Source organism: Eptatretus burgeri, chromosome 13, assembly GCF_056783735.1.
Source record: "Eptatretus burgeri isolate ZD-2024b chromosome 13, Ebu_testis_v1, whole genome shotgun sequence".
NCBI lineage: Eukaryota > Metazoa > Chordata > Myxini > Myxiniformes > Myxinidae > Eptatretus > Eptatretus burgeri.
This window is the reverse complement of record NC_140973.1, coordinates 49,502,674-49,509,468: the sequence shown is the minus strand read 5'-3', so window position 1 is coordinate 49,509,468 and position 6,795 is coordinate 49,502,674. Positions and strand designations below refer to the sequence as shown.

The 6,795-nt window shown below is 36.7% G+C and overlaps 1 pseudogene; it reads right to left on the bottom strand.

The window, feature by feature from the left end:
• Positions 1-6,430: 6,430 nt before the first annotated feature.
• Positions 6,431-6,795, bottom strand: part of LOC147014436 (uncharacterized) — a 933-nt pseudogene continuing 568 nt past the window's right edge.

The window sequence follows — 6,795 nt, the reverse complement described above, 5'->3', positions numbered from 1 at the left end:
TGGAGGCCGGACGACTGTGCGGAACCGAGCAAGCCGCTCGCCAAGCTGCTCAAGCCGCCCGGCCGCTAAGCGACTGGCACATAGTCGCCAACAAGGGCCAAACAGGAACATCCGGGGTCACCAACCCGAAGACCTTCGAGCCGTCACAAGGGGCGGTCAGGTAAGCTGCCCGGCCTCTTGTGAGCCTTCGGTCACCCAGGCTCCGAGTTGGAATAAAGGCTCACGAGCCCGTTTCTTTTCTGGGGTTTTGTATGAAAGTGCTCTGTGGTGCCTTGTCTTTATCAATAGAATTGTGCTTAAGTGCATGCCTGTACATAATCAATAGACATCGGCTGTAGGCTTTTCTTGTGTCATGTCCCCTTCGCCCCATTGATTGCTTGCCTGTATAAATAAATGCCCCCATTGTTTGAATGTCAATCTGTTCGTTGCATCATTTCTCCCATTGACTTCCACGGCGCGTTCGGGAAATTAGCCGGCTATTAAAGCCAAATAAAAGTGCTCATTTGGTCCGAAACTTATCTCGGATGCGAGCAATGGTGCGTCGCGTTGGTGGATCTTTGTGAAAATGTCTTATAAATTGTCTTTGCACTTCCATGATGTTTTCGTGCTTCCAGTAGCACTTTATGTTACATTTTCTTTCTTCAAAACCTAGTCGTACTTCTGCCATTATTTGGGTCAATTTGATCTCAAAAGAAATGAAAATTGAATGAGTTATGAGGAGCCAAAATGTGAGTACATCTTTTTGGGACACCTTGTGTGTATATATATATATATATATATATATATATATATATATATATATATATATATATATATATATATATATATACATATATATATATATATATATATATATATATATATATATATATATATATATATATATATATATATATACATACACACACACAATTTTTTTTATGCCAAACAAAAAAAGTAATGTAGGGATGACACACTACAGTCTATAAAATGTTTTAAACAAGATAGGGATGATGTTGGTTTGGAGCATGAGTTCCCAACCTATGGTCTGCGAGTAAACGGTAGGTGTTCCATTAGGTACTTCCAAAAAAAAAATACATGTTTACTCAATAAACGCAGGTCGTTCAATTTTCCTTCTTGACTTCTGTCATCTTTTTATTCTTGTGTTCTTTTACTGTACTGTTCTACATTTGTTCAATTTTGATGCAATTCTAAGTGCAACATTCAAAGCAGCCATTTTAACCGAAATGGATACCAATATTAACTTTCCGTTCGTGTTCAACAATGACATCTATCACAGCCCGCCACAGTTTTAGGTCAAATCCTGTACGCTGTGCATTCATTTTTTATTTTCGTCTTGCATCCCACCTACCTCGTCTTCATATTTCCAGAATGTATTTTAAATTATATCACGACTGGTTCGACTCGGTGAGCAGTAAGCACAGTGCATTGAAAAATGGAAAGATTTCTTATTTGAGCAAGTGGTAGCAAGGACCAGCCTAGGCCTACGACTGGAATCGAGGAATCTTATCAGCCACCTTCAAGAAAAGAAAGCCTCCATGTCGGAAATAGTATAATCCAGAATATTTAGCATTGGGATTTGCATTTACTGGATCCAAGGATGAACCAAAGCCACAGTGCATTATTTGTCAGGAGGTATTGTCAAATGTAGCACTTAAACCTGCGAAATTGCAGCACAATTTATCTACAAAGCATCCGCAATGTGAAAAGAAGCCACGTTGAGCTTTTTCAACAAAATAAATTGGAACTTTGTCCTCAGGAGTTTTCAATGTGTAAAATGACATCTACTGAATCGTCATGGTTTGAAAGCATCTTTCCTGATTTCACTGAGGATTACAAAGTCCTAAACCCCACACAGTTGGGGAAGATTTTGTGATGCCCTGTGTGAGGGATGTGTGTAAATGTTTTTGTGTGTGTAAGTGTGAGATGTGTGTAAACTCAGCAATTGGCTCTGAAGCAGTAAAAAAACAAACATGCCTTCGTTCCAATTTCAAATAATAGTTTGTTGTCGCATTCAAGACATGTCACTCGATATAGAAGAGCAACTTGCTCAATGTCTTCGAGGTCTCCAGACTATCGTCGAGCTAAAAGTATTTGAAGCTCCTATATTTCATTTCGGCATTAGTAGAATAAGCTCCTAAACAATTTCAGTGAGTTCTTGGAACTTCAGCTCTTTCCTACTTTTTTATTTATTATTAAGTTGGACTAACCAATCACAAGTGCAGATAATTATGGAATGCTGTTTTTAGAGATGTGCATACAGTTTGTTATAAGTTGATATTTATGTGCTGGTATTAACATTGTAGTCAAGCTGCTTATTTGTTGCATCTCATTATGTGGCTACACTATAAGAGTAATCAAGTACTGTTGTAACCAGTGGAGTGTTTGGAGAAGCTTGAAGCAATAATTGTTGAAGTGTAAAGGAGACAGTGATTTAGGAATTGTTATGTGATGGTAAAATACTTTTAACTACTCTAAACCAACATCATCCTTATCTTGTTTAAACCTTTTTTAAACTGTAGTTTAAACAGTTTGTTTTGTTTTTTTATTTCGGATAATTTTTTTTACCCTACATTGCTTTGTTTTGTTTTTTTTTATTTTTTAAATTGCTTTTTTATTTCGGATTTTTTCAGGATTTTTTTTTTAGGATATTGTAGGATATTTTTATTTAGGATATTTTTATCCCTACATTGCATTTTTATTTAGGATAAATTTTTTTATTCACTTTCTGTAATTTTTGTTACAATGTGGAATAACAGAATGGTATGGTACTCGGGGGATACCATATCTTGGAGCAAAAGCACCAAGAAATCTTACTTAGCAAAGTCAAATACTGGATGTCTTCTTGCATGTCTTACAACATTGTAATGTGCCGATGTAACTAATCTGCCGCCGAGAAATCGTGACAAGAGCAGGTTCTTGATCACGTTGTTTGCTTTTACCTTGCTACTGTGACTGGAGGAGGGTTCGTGATCACTTGTGTCCCGTGTGAAACACGAGTACCTCGCTATTATTTTATTTTCATAAATATAACATTGAAAAAGAAGGGATTTCCCGAGGCATGATATTTCTCCTGATATTACTTGATGTCCATAAACACACAATGAGGCAAATGTATAGCGGCCCCGCCCCCATCAGGCTGATTGACAGTCCCTCCCACCAGTGGGATCCCTGCCCAATGCCTATTCTTTTACAAAGGAATATATTTTTGCGTATGTTTTGTGGAATCCTTTCAAGCTATTAAAATTACGGTACCAAAGGATGTTGCACGACATAAAACTGTCCGATGATACCAGAATCATTGCCATTGACAGAGACAGCTCGGAAATATGCCGTCTGAAGAAAATTATTATTAGCAGCGTCTCGCGTAGCGAACGCTGCTCTAAGAGAGCCGGGCGTTGTTCTTGTTCTTCTTCTTGTGAAGACAAAACCTTTATATTAGGACTCGGCTCTTTTATATACACTATCCAGATCTCCTTAAATACTGAACACTTGTACACATCCTCGCATTGACGGTGCCTTTTGAGAGCGTCTATCATGAACTTTTAAATATATTCGGACATTTGCTTTAAAATTTTGAAAAGTTCACGTTACTATTTAAAGATTATTCCATTTAATATTTTGTAATTTCGTAAATACATTATTCATTTTGTAAATACACTATGACGGGTCTCGCTATTGGCTTAATCAAGGCACGTGACGAAATATCGGAACTTGTTGTTGTTGTTGTTGTTTTTTAATTTTTTTTAGCCGATAAAACCTTTAGGATGCTGCTCTTGGACACATTTGTCCTTGTTATTATTATTATGATGATGAATGAGAAGATTAATTTCTGGGTTTGACCGGTTTAGTGTTTTTGTTTGTTTGTTTTTTGCCATGGTCTGGAGAACTGAAAAGTGGTCCCTGCCTCGACAATCAACTGAACAAACTAAGTTGGTTCTCATATTATTTGTAGCCTAGGCGACTTCTTAGAGAAGATACTCCAACTTTAGTTTTGTATGTAGCAGATGGGACCGGCATTTTTTTCCCACTCTATCTCTACATAGAGTACATCGCCATCTTATGATATACATAAATCATGGAGTACAGTCGTACTCTACATAGAGGGATGACACACGAAAAAAATGGCCACCGATTCAAATGTGTACACAATAATATGCTTATAAATTACCATAAAGTGAAGTCCGAAGCATTAAAAGCTTTAACTTTTATTCTCGAGCATTTTCTGAACTAACAAGACTTAAAAAGACGCCAGAATACATTGTTAAAGTACCACATCGGGAGATCACTAAAACGCCAATTTGTACTTCTGCTTCTTCCCCTCTAACAACAATGTAAAACTGTAGCTCGATCTTAATCGATAACTGCTGAAGCCATGATGGTGATTCCAATGCGAGGAAGTTGCTTTGTCTCTGGCCAAGTGCACACAACACATAATTTCTGAATATAAAAAACATTAATCATTTTATAAGGAAAATACATTTTATTAGGACCTGAAAGTCCCTGGAGTGTCCATTTTGTTTAACCAGTGTTCCCCGCCCCATCCCTCTCCCTTCCACATATCCTCATGTCTCTGTTCCCCTCTGTTTTGTCCTTCCCTCTCCTGCCCTCCTTGCTATGCGTTGTGTGTTAGCTCTCGTACAAGCCTCGACAATGTACACAAAAAAAACAAAATCGAAGGTGAATGTGGACTTAACCAATCCAGCCCAGCATCGTGGGAGGGGGGGGGGGAGGGAAATGGACAGTGGACAGAACCATTCAAAAAGTGATACATATCCAAACCATCCCCCCCGCCCCCCCAAAATCAACTCAAACAAGTATTAAAACAATTTAATAACATATATGGATGTAATCCATACCAAAATAACAAAATATGGAAAACATGAAGCATTTTATTATTTTTTAAAAACTATAATCACATCGACATTTCTGCGTTGTCATCATCCACATAGTGGATGGAACCAAAAGCCAGGATTGAGAAGGGGAGGGGTGGAATGTATCATCTTACAATAATTTACCATCTGTCTGTCTGCTTGTTCCCAGGTACCCCAAAAATGGCTGAATCGATCGCAACTATTTTTTGGGTGTGTAATCTTGGGACCCCTTGGAATAAAATAGGCATAAATATAATAACATAACTCCCTTGACGGCTCCCATAGGGAGCGGGTGCTTCTCGTAAGCCTAATTTAATAACATGGATTTATCACTTCCCAAAATAACAAAATATATAAAATATTAAGCATTTTGTTGCTTTAAAAAATTGCAGAAACAACAACAAAAATGTAAAAACATCGAGGGAATAAATTTCAAAAAAAAATAACCAAGCAAGGTTGGAATGACACCACATCATGATGTCACAATATGACACCACAATCCTCTGATGGATTACCATCACGACATATTTTGACATTTTACTTTTGTTGTGGAATTGTGATGGATGAAGAAGAATAACATGAAAATTGACACCACATTACAATGCCACGATACGACACCACAATCCTCTTTATATTGTTTAGCATCACAATCTTTTGACGTTGTTCCATCACAATACAACGACAAAAGTAAAATGTCAAAACATATCACGATGGTAATCCATGAGGATTGTGGAGTTGTATTGTGGCATTGTTATGTGGTGTCATTCCTATACCTTGTTTGGTTGTTTTTTTGAGACTTCATTCCTCTTTGTTTTTACGTAAAACTTTTTTTCATATATATATATATATATATATATATATGTGTATGTATGTATATATATATATATATATATATATATATATATATATATATATATATATATATATATATGTGTATGTATGTATATATACTGGGGTGCTTCCGGAACCCCATTATTTTTTTTTTTTGCAATAAACTTCTACCTACCCTCAGTTTGTTTCACTTCCTAATTAGACCATTCATACAAAATTTGGTTCAAATCAACTATTGTCTAGGGGGTCCACGAGCCAAACAAAATTGTATCGCAAGTTTATTAATTTATGCAAAAGGCAGCTATATTTATGCAATGAGTTACTCTGAAAAATAATAGCTCCTGAATAATCATTCTGCATATTTGTCCTATTTAAGGTTACATTTATTCATTTCACTGTTCATATCCACAAAATTAAGCATGAGGCAGCTATTTGATAGATATTGACATAATTTAAAAAATAGCTGCCTTATGTTTTATTAAAAACATTTGAACTTATATTATAAATTGGCTACCATTTCTATACTTGAGTCATAGAAACCGAACAAAAGGCAGTGCTAGTCAAAAAATGACTTTTTCAAATTTTGAGAGAACCAGTAACATGTATTAAAGCACTTCAATAATGAACAAATTGAAAATCCACAGTTTGAATCTTGGTACCTTGTATTGCAGTAGTTCACAGTTCATATCAAAGGTGCCAAATTTCACAACACACCGACTCCCATGCTAATTGTCATTTGTAGATTTCCGCTTGCACAGGTTTGATGTTTGTTTTCTGTCTTGCTCCACAACTTGTAACACATTTTGATAATGTTCTTCAGTTTTGGCTGCTGCAAGAAAGTCCGAACTCAGTTTTACTCCACGCTCAGCACAATCATTTACCACATTCATGGCATCAACATGAACAACAGAAGCTTGGTATGCAGCAGAGTTTGACCAGCTTCCAACATCCTCTGCAAGAAACTCATGGTCTATCTCTAGAATTTGAGGAGTGAACTAAGAATCTTGGATGACTAAATCAGCAAGCGTAGTGGACCGATTGATGCCTGTAGTGAACTTGGGCTTCCCAAACCCAGTGCCAAAATGGTCAC